Source organism: Saccopteryx bilineata, chromosome 5 (genome assembly GCF_036850765.1).
Source record: "Saccopteryx bilineata isolate mSacBil1 chromosome 5, mSacBil1_pri_phased_curated, whole genome shotgun sequence".
Classification (NCBI taxonomy): Eukaryota; Metazoa; Chordata; class Mammalia; order Chiroptera; family Emballonuridae; genus Saccopteryx; species Saccopteryx bilineata.
The window spans coordinates 134992208-135008718 of NC_089494.1; the positions used below are offsets into that span (position 1 = coordinate 134992208).

Consider the following 16511-nt stretch of genomic DNA (forward strand, 5'->3'; position numbering starts at 1 on the left):
TTAGGGCAAATTATTAGTGTAGCAAGATGGCAGCTCTGTGAGGTTGAGCTTACTGAGACTGAGCTTCACCGGAGAGCAACTGGAGAGCCCCTGGCTTCCTCTGGGGGGAGCCTCTGTAGGGCCTTTCTCTGGGACCATTCCGTTTCTCTCTGGAGTTTAGAAGTTGGGCTCCTGGTGCGCTAAGCAAAGGGTAGGCTATCACTACCCACCCTCCAATGTTGATGTGCCCGAGCCCAGATCCTCTATACTTTCAACATCTCCAGAGGACAGACCTCCCCCATCCTGGGGCATGGGGAAGGTAGTCATCTGGTTGGGATGAGATAAGGACCTGAGTGTGTGTCACTTTATAAACTTCCAGCTGATCATCTGTTTCTAGCCCCATGCCTTACTCCCCTCTTCAGCCAACCCTAACACCTCTCATCACAACCTCCTGAGGCTCGGCCAGGCAAAATGGCATCTGGCACCATTACTCTACTCTGTAGTTTCCACCTTCCTCTGTTCTACTAAATCACAACCTCATATCTACACTTTGTCCCATATTTCTGAATCAGAGTTACTGATGTTACTGGCAATTTATCAAAGAAAGATAAGGGATTTTTGTTTGCTATTTCCTTGTTTTGAGTGAGTTTTTAATAAAAGGCAGAAAGTTATTTACTTGTAACCTTAAAATCATAAGGTGGTCTCTATATTATTTCACTTGTAATACTTTGAATCCACTACAGCTTTGGTCTGCTGAGCACACGTTCCATCTCCCCTCTTCTAGTTCCCCTAGAGAAAGCTTCCTTCCCTAAGCCCCCCACCCCCGGGCTCTCCGTCACTGGGTTGGTCCCACCACTGCGGCAGTGGGACAAGATGCTGTGAGCTGGCCCGCCAGGGCACTCCGCTCTCCAGGCTCCACCACTGCGGCAGTGGGACAGCGTGCTGTGAGCTGGCCCGCCAGGGCACTGCGCTCTCCAGGCTCCACCACTGCGGCAGTGGGACAGCGTGCTGTGAGCTGGCCCGCCAGAGCACTGCACTCTCCAGGCTCCACCACTGCGGCAGTGGGACAGCGTGCTGTGAGCTGGCCCCCCAGAGCACTGCGCTCTCCAGGCTCCACCACTGCGGCAGTGGGACAGCATGCTGTGAGCTGGCCCGCCAGAGCACTCCGCTCTCCAGGCTCCACCACTGCGGCAGTGGGGCAGCATGCTGTGAGCTGGCCCCCCAGAGCACTGCGCTCTCCAGGCTCCACCACTGTGGCAGTGGGACAGCGTGCTGTGAGCTGGCCCCCCAGAGCACTGCGCTCTCCAGGCTCCACCACTGCGGCAGTGGGACAGCGTGCTGTGAGCTGGCCCCCCAGAGCACTGCACTCTCCAGGCTCCACCACTGCGGCAGTGGGACAGCATGCTGTGAGCTGGCCCGCCAGAGCACTCCGCTCTCCAGGCTCTACCACTGCGGCAGTGGGGCAGCGTGCTGTGAGCTGGCCCGCCAGGGCACTGCACTCTCCAGGCTCCACCACTGCAGCAGTGGGACAGCGTGCTGTGAGCTGGCCCCCCAGAGCACTGCACTCTCCAGGCTCCACCACTGTGGCAGTGGGACAGCGTGCTGTGAGCTGGCCCACCAGGGCACTCCCCTCTCCAGGCTCCACCACTGCAGCAGTGGGACAGCATGCTGTGAGCTGGCCCGCCAGAGCACTGCACTCTCCAGGCTCCACCACTGCGGCAGTGGGACAGCGTGCTGTGAGCTGGCCCACCAGGGCACTCCCCTCTCCAGGCTCCACCACTGCAGCAGTGGGACAGCATGCTGTGAGCTGGCCCGCCAGGGCACTGCACTCTCCAGGCTCCACCACTACGGCAGTGGGACAGCCTGCTGTGAGCTGGCCCCCCAGGGCACTGCACTCTCCAGGCCCCACCACTGCGGCAGTGGGACAGCGTGCTGTGAGCTGGCCCGCCAGAGCACTGCACTCTCCAGGCTCCACCACTGTGGCAGTGGGACAGCGTGCTGTGAGCTGGCCCACCAGAGCACTCCCCTCTCCAGGCTCCACCACTGCGGCAGTGGGACAGCGTGCTGTGAGCTGGCCCGCCAGAGCACTCCGCTCTCCAGGCTCCACCACTGCGGCAGTGGGACAGCATGCTGTGAGCTGGCCCGCCAGAGCACTCCGCTCTCCAGGCTCCACGACAGTTTATCACACATGGGGTCCAAGAGAGGCAGCCTGCATCTTCTCTGGGACACAGAGCTGGATATCTGCCTGACAAATTCTCTTTCTTTTGGGATCACTAAACTAGGAAGAGGACAGTCTCGAGCTGCTGGTGGTCATCTTACTGACAATATGCCTGTTTGAAGAATGATGAATAAAGAAAACAGCAGAGCTGAGAATGTCCAGATGAGATCATCTGATTTCCTGGCTGCAGCCATGCCTGGAGCCAGATGCACCTCTGGAAACTGGAGTTAAATAAACAATTAAGGGCCTTTTATTTTCATAACTAGTTTGAGCTGGCTTCTTTCACTTGCAACCAAAGGAATCCTGATGAATTCATCATTTAATCAAAATGTTCCAAATTACTAATACTTGATTTACAAAATACCCTGTCTTTGCCAAAAATTAAATAGACTAACTTCTTTTATTAAAATAAAATCACAAATCATAAAGAACATACACATCTGTCCCTTTCACCATTTAGGTACGCTACTTTGATTTTATCTGAGTATTTTCATGGTTGCAGGGTAGCAGTATCTTTGAGAGTAAGGCAAACAGTGGTAGGCTGAAGTAGGTTTACAGTTGTGAGTATGCAGAAGTTTATTGTTGTATTAGTATTTATGATATTATTTATTTGTGTAACTGTAAACCTACTTTTGCCCACGTCTGTATATGTTCTGTAGTACTACATGCCAGTAGCCACTAACTTACAGAATGGTTTCATCCAGGTACTTCAAATAAGAAATCTTGCCATTTCTTTAAACTTTCTCTATCAGAGCTCTCTATTTTTTATTAAAACTCAAGGAGTATGGCTATCCTACATAAAGGCAATGTAGAAAAATGAAATAATATAGCTCAAAATAATTGTTTCCTTAGGAGGAGAAGCATGATTTAAATTCAAAGAATTATTCAGACTTAATCTCTGACCCAGAGACTGGAATTCAGGACAGTGTGAAGTCCAGGATTTATGGGAAGCGGACAGACAGACAGTAACACTATGATTCCAAGGAAGCAGGTGGGAACCCTTACAGATCATGTGCTCCTTGGATGCTCTCTCTGGAATGGCTTCCCATTGCTGTATGCAGGCCATTGTACTGGCCAACCCAACCGCCAAGAGCTAAGCTTCCGGCTTCAAAGCTTCAAGTGAATACAGAGGTCAGGCAGGTAATCTAAAAGCAGGAGGAGGCTACACATTTTAAATGTATTGTAATTATTTTCTTTTCATTAAAAAGTAGATCTTATTAAAATTATAGTTTCACTCTTTTTTATTGATTCAAGTGTTTTTGTTATTTTTTTAATGTTTCATTTCTATTTACTGCTCCTACTTTGTCCACTGTTTCATAATGCTATCTTAAATAATAGTTTTTGGCAGCATTACTCCTTGTGTGTATAAAATTGTGTATGAATAACAATAATAAAAATACTGGTAATAATAATTCTGTTTACTGAGCACCTAGTATGGTGCTGCACACTCCAACCCTATGAGGGGAGGAAGGTGCTATTCTCATTTTATAGATGAGAGCATGGAGGCACAGAGCGGGTAAGCAGCTCACCCAAGGTCACACACAAGGAAGTTGTACATAGGAATCAAGGCACTCTGTCTCAAGGGTCTCTGCTCTTATACTGCTGTTGTGCACTCCACTGTGAAATATGCCGTCTATTATGTGCTATGGTCCCCAAAATGTAATGCTAAAGTCCCGTGAATGGAACCTTATTTGGAAATAGGGACTCTGTACGAAGGTTATACTGGATCAGGGTGGGCTCTAAGGCGATATTACTGCTATCCTTATAAGAAGAGGAACTGGACACAGAGGGAATGCAGCCAACAGAAGATGGAAGCCGAGATTAGAAAACCCAGGGCTACCAGAAGCTGGAAAAGGTAGGAAGGATTGTCCCCTAGAGGCCTCTAAAGGAGTACGGATCTGCCAACACCTTGAGTTCAGATTTGAGCTTCTAGAACAATGAGGAAATAAATTCTGTTGTTTAAAACTACCCAGTGTATAGTACTTCCGATTTTAAGATGGCGGTATTAGTAATGGTTAACTTCTCTCTGAATTCTTTTTAGCGACCAACAGCCAGGGTGGGGCCGTGGGAGCCGGAGGAGCACAGCCTCCGTCGTGGTCAGGCAGCCCCGCCCCTGCTGCCAGGCACCGCCTCCTGGGTGGGCAGACTACGGCTCTCAGGTCTTACAGTTTGCAAGAGAACCCAGGAATTTGGACTTGTATATTAAATTAGTTAACTACAAATTAAATCAGTAATTAGTTAAAATAATATGTTCATGACTAATTCATGTTTAAAACAAACATTACACAAGCCAAACACAACACATCTAAGGATCAAATCTGGCCATGATTGCCACTCTATGTGTTTCCTTCACTTTCCAAGTCTACTCTCCCGTTCATGTCACTGGACCAGCTGAACTGGAGCCACCACTCATCCCCAGTCAGGAAGCAGGCCTGGTGCGGCACTAGGCACCAGGTGGAGCAGCAGCTGAGAACAGGGAACCCTCTCAGGGATGGACTGAGGTGGCAGATGCAGGAGTCCTACAGTTAGGAACTCAAGACTGAAAAGCTGTGCTCTCCTAGATTCACACCCGAAGTTTAACACCATTCCTTTACTGTGTCAGCAGGTCTTCCTCAGGCATTTGTCAGTCTGATGCATAAGAGGCTTGGAGCTTTAACGGGGTGAAGGTTTTGTTTTTTTTTTAAAGATGGTATCTAAGTATTTTATCTTTATTTATTCATTTTTAGAAAGGAGAGAGAGAGGGCGAGAGACAGAAACAGAGAGAGAGAAGGGGGGAGGAGCTGGAAGCATCAACTCCCATATGTGCCTTGACCAGGCAAGCCCAGGGTTTCGAACCAGCGACCTCAGCATTTCCAGGTCGACGCTTTATCCACTGCGCCACCACAGGTCAGGCAACAGGGTGAAGGTTTTAAGTAAGCCTAGGACACGACCTTGGTGCTTCTCGGACTCAATACCACTCCATTCATAGCCACTGTCATTCTAACTTAAAGAGTTCCGTAAATTTCTTATATCTTATATGTATAAAGAAGCATAAATGGACTACGACAGCTCATAGTTGTCTTTCAGTATTCACTATGCTGAAACCTATAAAAGTTGCCAAAAACCTGGAAACATTTTTAAAAAGCAGTTTTGTGTACAAAGCCATTTTACAAAATGTGACTTTATTACTCAGGCTTGTTAAAAAACTTCAAAAATATAAAAAAAAATTTTGAGATTGTTAACATCAACTCTGGTCCATTAAGTTTATTGCTATTAAGTAGCCTTTGAATCGTCTCAGTCCTCATCGGCCATGAGCATTTCTGCAGTATGTACGAATCCAGACTTATTTGATGTGATATAAAAACTAATGATTCCTTTTGGTAAGTGAAAGGAGGTACCTGATATGTTGCCAACAATTTGCTACACTGAGATATTAAATTCAGTGGTGTGGTTTGGCATGCCATGGTGTTTGGGACTTGCAAAATTGACAAGCATTATTTTGGAAAGTCTGTAAAGCAATGTTAAGTGAAATACCACAAAATCTAGCAAGTCATCTCATTTCATTTTTTTTTCTAATATAGTTTTTTTCTTGAATTAAAAATCTCTCTTGCCTGACCAGGGGGTGGTGCAGTAGATAGAGTGTCGGAGTGGGATGCGGAAGATCCAGGTTCGAGACCCCGAGGTCGCCAGCTTGAGCGCAGGCTCATCTGGCTTGAGCAAAAAGCACACCAGCTTGGACCCAAGGTCACTGGCTCAAGGGGTCACTCGGTCTGCTGAAGGCCCGTGGTCAAGGCACATATGAGAAAGCAATCAATGAACAACTAAGGTGTTGCAACGAAAAACTGATGATTGATGCTTCTCATCTCTCTCCATTCCTGTCTGTCTGTCCCTATCTATCCCTCTCTCTGACTCTCTCTCTGTCCCTGTAAAAAAAAACAAAAAAAAAACAAAACAAAAACAAAAAAAACTCTCTCAATCTTCCATTGATTTTTGGGACCTGTAAAATCACACTGAAATTCACTAGTGTATTATTCTCATAACAATCATAAATGTCTAGTAATGTAGGTTTTATCCCCATATGAAAGATGAGGAAACTAAAGCTGTTATCTTTAAGTAACTTGTCCAGCATTGTCAGTTATAGAGATAAAGCCTGTACTCAAATCCCTGATTCTGAGTTCACGTATCTTTCCCAATAAATACAAGTCACGCAGGCCTCTGAGACCATGCTTTCAGACAGTCAGATAGACTTGGGATCAAAGCCAAGTTCCGTTAAGTTTTGACATCAGATAAAAATTTTAAACTTCTCTAAATCCCAAATTGGTCATGTATAAACTGTAGTTAAAGTTATAAAATACATGTAAAGAATGTGGCACAGAAAGGACATTCGACAACTGTCAGCTCTGTTCCCCCTTCCTAAGCAGATCTAAGTGGATCACCATTCCCTGGTTAGCACCTGGATGCCAGTGAAAACATACATAGCTATAGAAAAGGAACTCAAGGGATGTGGTGATTGATGTCAATAACCCCATAACAAATTCACTATCATAAGCAAAGAAGACCACAGCAGACAGTTGTCATGCATGTACCATTACTGAATAGCCTAGAGAGCAGTTCTTTTTTTTAAAAATCCATGATGTTGAGTCTTTTTTAAAGGGGTCAGGCCACTCCTTGAACTTATTTTCTTCTAACAAACATGGCATATTCATTTACTAAACATAAAATGTTCAAAACACATCAGAGAGGCATAAAATATTTTCAATTTATGGCATGGATTGAGACTCCTGAGCGTGGACTCGAGCAGCTGCCATGTCCCACAGCGGCCAGGAGAGAATCCCAGGACCACCCACCTTGTCAGTGCTGCAGAAAGCTTCCAGTCTGACTCCTCTGACTCCCTCTCTGCTGGCTCCCTGGGGTGAGGGTCTCTGGGGAACACGGACAGACAGGAGCAGGGTAGGCCTGAGGTGTCCAGGGGCTGCACTGACAGCCCACGTGGGTGGACAGAAGCTCAAGGGCAGAGTCAGCACAGACATTATTGCCAGGAGGCACGCACAGGTCTGCTACCAGAAAAATTAAGCAATTATCTAATTTGATGTTAAAAATATTAAAATACAGAGCACGATTTGGAATATTTCTTCAAATCCCAACCTAATGCTAGAGAGTTATGCACCAATAACCACTTGTGACTCTGGTTCCTGGCACAATCTTGTAGCAGTGGGGCTATGCTACTGCATATGGGGGTGGATTAAATGCTTGTAATGATTACGTTCAAGGTCGTATTCCTCACACACATAACTTCCCTATCATGAGTGAGATGTGTACGTGAGTAGACAATGGGCTCCTTCCATTAAATGTAACTGGCTGAAACTACTATTTAAGTTGCCAGATTGTAAGAGAAGAGAGATCAAATTAATTAGGGTGAAGCTCTATTATCAGTTTATAAAACAAATCATGCTGAGGTCAAGGCTGACATCATCAATGCCCACATTATCTAAATACACTTAAAAATATTACCTTCTCTTTAACCCCCCTCCATTACTCTGATTCTCGCTGTTTCTTATTGCTCTTGCATTCACAAGCAGCAGATAGATCAGGGGTCCCCAAACTACGGCCCGTGGGCCACATGCGGCCCCCTGAGGCCACTTATCCGGGCCCCCATTGCACTTCTGGAAGGGGCACCTCTTTCATTGGTGGTCAGTGAGAGGAGCATAGTTCCCATTGAAATACTGGTCAGTTTGTTGATTTAAATTTACTTGTTCTTTATTTAAAATATTGTATTTGTTCCTGTTCTGTTTTTTTTACTTTAAAATAAGATATGTGCAGTGTGCATAGGGATTTGTTCATAGTTTTCTTTATAGTCCGGCCCTCCAACTGTCTGAGGGACAGTGAACTGGCCCCCTGTGTAAAAAGTTTGGGGACCCCTGAGATAGATCATTGATCTTGGCATGTATCAATCTGGTCATGTCACCCTTTCAGAAACCTCGGAGGGCTTCCCAGTGTTTGGGGAACACAGGCCCATCTCCCAAGAAAGGCATTCAGGGCTCTCCTAAACTTGGCCCATCCTTCTAATTCAGTGGTTCTCAATCACTAGGGGAGCTTTAAAAGAAAATAGGCTTATTATGTCTCATGCCCCTGAAATTCTATTTACTAGTGCTGGGGAAAGATCTAGGGGCTTGTATTTTTAAAATCTCTATGGATAAGTCTTATTCACTGCCAGGGCTGCACTGCTGCCGTAATTTCCCTACCCACTATCTCCCCCAGCATGAACAGATCCTTCTGTTCCGGCCAGGACTGCTCTTTGGTTTGGTTTGCTTGTTTGCTTTTGTATCTCTAGTCCTCTATTAATGCTCTTAATCCAACCTGGAATATCATTCCCTCTCCTAGTTCTTTATTTAAATCTTTACTATTCTTCTAAGACTAACTGGAGTCCCACCATTAGCTTTACAATCATGGTTAATCATAATAATATTGCCATTCTGAAAATCTGAAAAGCACTTGTTATCCTCATGACATTATTAATTTTACAGCAATTAATAACATATTGTTTGAACTGTGACTTTCTTTCATATTTCACTCCTGTGTTTCAGGTTCCTGGAGGAAAAGCAAACTTTTCCTAGCACCTTTTTTTTTTTTTTTTGTACTTTTCCAAAGTTAGAAGCTGGGAAGCAGTCAGACTTCTGCATGTGCCCAACCGGGATCCACCCGGCATGCCCACCAGGGGGTGATGCTCTGCCCATCTGGGGCTTTGCTCCGCTGCAATCAGAGCCATTCTAGTGCCTGAAACAGAAGTCATGGAGTGACTTCTGTGCCCAGGCCAACTCTGCTCCAATGGAGCCTTGGCTGTGGGAGGGGAAAAGAGAGAGAGAGAGGAAGGAGAGGGAGGCGGGTGGAAAAGCAGATGGTCGCTTCTCCTGTGTGCCCTAGCCAGGAATTGAACCCGGGACTTCCACCGGCCATGCTGGGCCAGTGCTCGACTGCTGAGCTAATGGGTCAGGGCACCTAGTACCTATTAAGCATAAAGTAGGCCCTGGCCGGTTGGCTCGGTGGTAGAGCGTCCGCCTGGCGTGTGGAAGTCCTGGGTTTGACTCCCCGCCAGGGCACACAGGAGAAGCGCCCATCTGCTTCTCGACCCCTCCCCCTCTCCTTCCTCTCTGTCTCTCTCTTCCCCTCCCGCAGCTGAGGCTCCATTGGAGCAAATGGCTCTGGCGCTGAAGATGGCTCCTTGGCCTCTGCCCCAGGCACTAGAGTGGCTCTGGTCGCGACAGAGCGACGCCTCGGATGGGCAGAGCATCGCCCCCTGGTGGGCGTGCCGGGTGGATCCCGGTCTGGCACATGCGGGTGTCTGTCTGACTGCCTCCCTGTTTTCAGCTTCAGAAAAATACAAAAAAAAAAAAAAAAAAAGCATAAAGTAGATATTCACTTTTATGCTCAAAACTTATGATGACTAAACAAATTAAATTCTCTAAAATTTACGCAGAATTCTTCTTTTTTTTTTGTATTTTTTTGAAGCTGGACACGGGGAGAGACAGTCAGACAGACTCCCACATGCGCCCCACCGGATCCACCCGGCACACCCACTAGGGGCGACGCTCTGCCCACCAGGGGGCGATTCCCTGCCCCTCTGGGGCGTCGCTCTGCCGCAACCAGAGCCACTCTAGCGCCTGGGGCAGAGGCCAAGGAGCCATCCCCAGCGCCCGGGCCATCTTGGCTCCAATGGAGCCTTGGCTGCGGGAGGGGAAGAGAGAGACAGAGAGGAATGAGGGGGTGGGGGTGGAGAAGCAAATGGGCGCTTCTCCTATGTGCCCTGGCCGGGAATCGAACCCGGGTCCCCCGCACACCAGGCCGGTGCTCTACCGCTGAGCCAACCGGCCAGGGCCTGCAGAATTCTTCTTATAGCTTGACAACATCAACTGTCAACCTTCAGGTCATTTATGCACACATGGATGTGTTTTTCATGGGAAGTATCACTATTGTGCCCATGTACACATGCAGAAATGATAACCACTTGTCCACAAAAACTGATGTGATGTCAAATACAAAGCTGATAACTATACATGTGTTTTTCTTATAGAAAGAAGTCTTTTCTATGTTTATACTGGGTGGGCAAAAGTAGGTTTACAGTTGTTCATGTGGAAAAATATATAATACAAGAATAAAAATATAAGAAATAAATTCTATGTTTCAGGTACTCAGAACTGCAAACCTACTTCTTCCCTCCCTTGTATACAGTATTCAATTGTAGAACAAAAGAAAGGGGAGTTAAGGTAAACCAGTTGCTAAGCTGTCAATGACCTGATTCAAAAATGACCCACCTGTGTGACAGGACAGCTGACACCCCGTTTACCATCCTAATGTACTGTGTGGAGGGCTGAAGGCCAACTGTTCCCTTGCCCTCGGTTTAAAGACACAAAGAATATCAGCAACCTACAGGAAAATGTCTCCTATGCAAATACTGAGAACCTTAAAGCTGCTGGCAGGACAGTATCAAATATGCTGAGCCTTTGCAGCAGCCCCGCCCCTGCTGCTCAGCTGCCCAGAACATGGCAGCTCTGCCTCCTGGGCGGGGGCGGCGGGGGGGGGGGGGCGGCACGCGCAAGTGTTCCCACAGCCAAAGCTAGAATTTCTTGACAGTGTTATACATAGTGATGATCTGTAGTTAAATCAGTACTGGTACTTATGAGTTAACAAACAGTCTTGGGAGGACTGGCTGAGAACCTAACCACTATTTATAACATTGTTTTTGTGGAAAAAATGTTTTCTGCATTCCAAACAACAGAATTAGACATGAACTTTTGGAATACGGTTTATTGCTTAGGCCGGGAACTGACTGTGTCTTGTTAATTATGCTGTGGTCAGTATTTTCCTGGGGTAAGATGGCAGAATGGATGTTTGCCAGGCGTGCATAACAAGGGTGAATAGTTGCCATGAGTACGAACCATATGTGTCTACATGGGTGAAAAATGACTAGGACGACAGGAGAAAAATCAGGCTCATTCTTAATTTATTAAACAAATATTTACTAAACACTGTTAAAGGCCATAATGAATGCTGTGAGATATACAAATAAGTCAGACAAGAGATTTGATTTTACAGTCCTTATAAACTAGGATGGGAGATAAGCCAGACATGAACACGAACAGAACTGCATGGTAAAATGTGCCATCTTGGGGCTAAAAACAAAATATTAGATGAAGTCAGCAGGCAGAGGGTAAGCTAAAGCTTCTAGTTGGAGCAATCAGGGAAAGCTTCCTGGAGGAGCTACCCCTGGGCTGAGCCTTGAGAATCTGCACAGGATTTTAATTGGCAGAGGAACCAATAAAGGAGGAAGAGCAGGGACCATCAGAGGAAAGACATAAAGAAAAGCAGTACAAGTCAAGACAGAGAGATGAAAACTCAAAAAATAGGAAACGGTCCAGTTGGCTAAAGTGGAAGATATTTTTAGGTGCTCGTAGAGGGCTTTGAATGCCAGGCAAAAAGAGTATGGATTCCACACAACAGTGGGGGGCGGGGGGAGTAGTACTTCAGGGTTTTAGCACCGCTGGAGTGAGTCTACATGCAGATGTGTCTGGCAGTAGGACAGAAAATGGAGGAGAGAGAATAAAGAGAGAGACCATTAGGAGATAATTCTAACAGTTGAGCTCGGTTAAGACAACTCTTCAAAGTTAGGTTTTTGAATATATACTTAAACCTTTAAGGTACAAGTGCTGGTTAACTGTTAAATATCTCCTTTAATAATCAAAAATGCATACTGGTAAATCATTTAGAAAAGGCAAATAAAGACTTAAGAAACTAAGAAACAAAATATTACCTACAATGAAAAAAACATGACTTTGGCACAAATCGGGACTATGATGACTAGACTTGATACAAAATAAAGTATTTTGAAGTATTAGTCTCATTTTAAATACAATATCATGAGTTTAAACATTATATATATATATATATTTATCTATTCTAAAGATTTTTAATATGTTTAGAAATGTAATTTTTAAAAAAACACATAATCTCATTATTTTCCAAGACATATGATTCAATATACAAGGTGACGCTGAGATATTCTGAGAAATTTGAGAGTTGAAAAAGAGTCAAAGGTAGTGGACTTAATTCTTTACATTTTAAGTCAATCTTAAACTTGTAAGATGGATGTGTGGAAACTTACTTGAGGTGATTTGCTAGCAAGGGTCTTTTAAGCTTCAAATTTTCAGTATTTAATGGAACTGGCATTCATCTTTAGCTGAAAACAAAGTTAATGTAAGTAATGAAATGAAAATAACTGATAGGTAGCTTATAGAGGCCAATTAGGTTATTACATTTTAAAAACCATAAAGAGTTATGTGAAGTCCTATGCATAATTTAAGGACCTAAGATAATAATCTCAAACTATGTTCAAAGGCTTCTAAAATAGGAAATACAAGACATTCATTCCCTTTATGTATTTTGTCAATTTCCTAAAAATCCTGGAAAATATATTTTTAGATATTTAGCCTGATTTACACTAAATTATATATTTAAAATCTAGCCAACAATCAAGCCCAGTTCAGCACTAGGGCTGGGAAAGATGAAGTTGAATGATGGTCCCTGTCCATAAGAACCTACAAACCACCAGAGGAGACAAGCATGGGGAACTCCGTACTAAGGCAGATACAATAAGTGACACAGTTGAACAAGGTGCTAAGGGTTTTGGAAGAGGGCTAATTACTACAGGGACTATGTGGGAAAGCTCTGTGTTATGGATGGCATTGCTCCAAAATTCATGGGTTGAAACTTTAACCCCCAGTAGTTCAGAACGTGACTGTATTTGGAGATAAGGCCCCTAAAGAGGTAACTGAGTTAAATGAGGATGCTACGGTGCACCCTAACCCAATCTGTCTGGGGTCCTTATATGAAGAGGAGATTAGGACACACAGGAAGACAGCAGGGATGTGTGCACACAGTGGCAAGACCATAGGAGGATGTCTGCAAACCAAGAAGAGAAATCTCAGAAGACATCAAACCTGGGAAAACCTTGATCTTGGACCCCTCGCTTCCAAAACTGACCAAATAAATCCTAGCAAACGAACATACTCTGTAAACAAAATATTTAAACAGAATTTCAAGAGCTAAGACTTTTAACAATAAGATGCAGACAAGGTCTGGAAACAACATTCCAGAAAGAAATAAAAATTATTTTAGGCATTGAGGCCACAGTGTACGGCATGAGCTCAGAAATGGTCAACACACTTCTATAACAAGAGTCCAGTCTGTGGGTAAGGTAGAGGAAAATAGAAAGCGGAGGAAAGAGGAAGGAAGAGAAGGAATGAGGGTGGGGAAAGAAGGAGGGGAGGAGGGAGAGATGAGAAGTGGAAACTGACTGACCAAAATATAGATAAGGACTGGAATTTCAGGTTGAGTATAAGAAGATGAATACTACATCCAGTATGTGGGGTTTTATTTTGTATATAAAAAGAGCTATCAATGGTTTTCCAGTAGAAAACAAATTTGAATTTGTTTTCTGGAGTCAGGTTCTGGAGTATGAGTTACTATGAGAAGATTCAAAAGGCAGTGAGACCTATTTTGTTACTGTAATAGTTAAGATAAGAAGAAAGCAGCACAACTGTAATGAAAGTAAAAGGACGTGCTTGAAAATGAGAACCAGAATAACCACCCGTCAGTTTAGCAAGACTGAGAACTGGAACTATTACGGCCGTTCATTTATGTAGTTATAAATGTAGAGCGTTCTGGGCCTCAACAGACCTTTCTTTTCAATCACAACCAGATGATGTGTGCATGGACCATTACCTTAAGAAACCAATCAATACAAAACTCACCAACTTCTATCTTATGTTAGAATTTCAGAGCCCAACCTATAATCAAGAAAAGCCCTAAACCCATTTTCTCAAAGGAGGCACCACTTCAAAATCATCTGTGTGGTCTAGTCAAAAGAATAGTTTGCTTAGCTCTTAAAAGATTTATTTATTTGAAAAGGGGCCTTTCCACAAAAGGTTGCTGTCCCTCAGTGAAGTGAAGAAGAGCAAGTGGAGGGAGCACCCTGTCCTGCCTTTTCAGGGCAGAGGGAGAATTAAGAAGAGCTAACAGTCACTGGTGACTTCAGAAAGAAATTTCAGGATGGCAATAAAAGAGAACATAGACTTCTAAAAATTGGGGGATTAAAGAAAAAGGAGAAGTGGAATTAACTAGTAAATTTTACTTTTTTACGAAGTCTGGCATAGTTTGAAAGTTATGCTGAATCCTTAACAGCATTTTTTGTTACTGTTTTTTTAATTTTTTTAATGCTAGCAAAAGGGAAATATGTAAATGGAGAGTAATAAATAATAGAGCAAATTCAAGAGAAGAAAAAAAGAAATCTGGTAGAGTTAGCCATATTAAAGAGGAAAACCAGTTCTCCATGATTAGAAATGGAGGAAAGGATGTGTGAATGGTATAAATAAAAATTGTATGTAAGGCTGTAAAGTTAGAGTTAAGATCCAATGGTAAGGAGCTAAAGAAGGAGAAAGAGGGAGGGAAGAACAGACAGATCGAGAGACAGTATATAAATGAGGGAATGTCTGAATTTAAGAATTTGAGAGGACAGAGGAGACAAGATGGCCCTGGAGTAGGCGGACGTACCAACATCTACCTCCCAGAACCAAGTGGATTACAAACTAATTTTAAGAACTATCATTTGGAAAAACCAACTTTGGACTAAACTAAGAGGACTCCTCAACCAAGGAACACTGAAGAAGCCACACCGAGACTGGTAGGAAAAGTGGAAACGCAGAGAGGACTGCCCAGCTCCCCGGAGCAAATGGCAGCCAGGAGAGACTCGCGTGGTAGGAAGTGAGTTTAGCAGAGAGGCGAGGGTCCTGAGCCCCAGGAACAGAGCCCCAGCCTGCAGCCCTAGAGCCTAGAAGAGGCGTAAGGACAGTATTTAGCTGGAAACAAGTCAGGATACTGTTCCTGAGAAAGAGTCTGATTTCTCAGACCCATGATTCTTCTTAAAGGGACCATGCAGAACACCTCTCTCACAACGACTCACCCGGGGCTCTGGGGGACAGGGAGAGAGGAGAGGTCCGGAGTAGGAAGAGAGTGTAATCTAGGAGGCACAGGGAGAAACATTTTGGGAGACAGCCACCCTAACCCCTGGGACGAGTCACTCCCCAAATCTGAAGTGAATATTTCCCCCGGAAACAGCAATACCAGCAAAGGAAAGCAGGACACCAGCCAAACAAGTTCCACGAGGCACTCAGAGCAGAGTCGCTTAGAAGGAGGGAGCTTTCAGGGCTACAGTAGTGAGTCTTAGGGTCTGAGCTGCAGTGCCTGCACCCACGCGGCTAAGAGATCGCTGGAGGGCGGGCAGCAGCGGGATGCGGAAGTGCGGTTCTGTTGGCAGGGGCGGAAGCCGGCAGGCCACCAATGGGCTCAGGTGTCAGCTCAGTCTTGCCCAGCTGGGGAGGAGGGGGCGTGCAAAAGCGGTCAAGCCCACCTGCTGGCAGCCTGTAATCCAGCCTGCGGGAGAACGGCGGGAACCCCGGAAGGGGTGGAGACCAGCCCCTGAGCAAGGGCACAGGAGCACAGCCTTGCCCCGCCCATGCAACCCAGGCTTGTGGCCTGACTTGGGAGCTGGCTCCTCCCACGGCGGTGAAGCCAAAAGCCCAGAATAGGTGGAGTTCCTGCCAGGCCGGTAGAGCTAAGGCTAGCAGCCGTTCCACGAGTAGGCTCCTCCTGCAAAAGTGGGGCAAAAGACTAGAAACAAGCGGAGACCTGCAGCTGAGCAAAGGTGCTCGCCAGTGCCCTCAGGACAGAGCATAACGCCACCCACGGGGGCGGGGCAAAGGCCAAGGCCACCAAGGCTTGTGCACCCGAGCATGTGATCACAGCCACTCCCATGAAGAGAAAATGTGGAGGCAGAGAAATGCAACACAAATGAACCAAGAGAAATCCCCAGAAAAGGAACTAAATGAATCAGATATAACCAAATTACCAGATGCAGAGTTTAAAATAACGATTGTTAGGATGCTCAAAGATATTAGAATAGATGGTCATTATGAACACCTAAATAAAGATAGCAAATATAAAAAAGGACATTGAAATAATAAAAAAGAATCAGTCAGAAATGACAAATACAATATCTGAAATAAAGAATACAATGGAAGGAATTAAAAGCAGGATGGAAGAAGCAGAGAATCGAGCCAGCGAGATAGAGGACACGATAAAGGCATGGAAGCAGAGCAGAAAAAAAAAAGAGAGACTCAAAAAGTCTGAGGAAACTCTAAAAGAGCTCTGTGACAACATGAAGAGAAATAACATCCGCATCATAGGGGTTCCTGAAGAAGAAGAGAAAGAAGATGGGATAGAGACT

At 45.1% G+C, this 16511-nt stretch overlaps 1 protein-coding gene across 21 annotated transcripts in view; it reads right to left on the minus strand.

Moving 5' to 3' along the window:
- Positions 1-16511, minus strand: part of ZNF438 (zinc finger protein 438) — a 260065-nt gene that overhangs the window by 102003 nt on the left and 141551 nt on the right. For 8 of the 21 annotated variants that reach the window (XM_066280572.1, XM_066280574.1, XM_066280567.1 and 5 more), the window contains one exon: positions 12333-12407. The exons of 12 other annotated variants lie outside the window; for them this stretch is intronic. The gene's annotated coding sequence lies outside the window, so the exon portion shown is untranslated. Of the gene's footprint in view, positions 1-11342; positions 11739-12332; positions 12408-16511 lie in introns of those variants that run through there. One more of the 21 variants, XR_010731943.1, reaches the window with a different exon arrangement.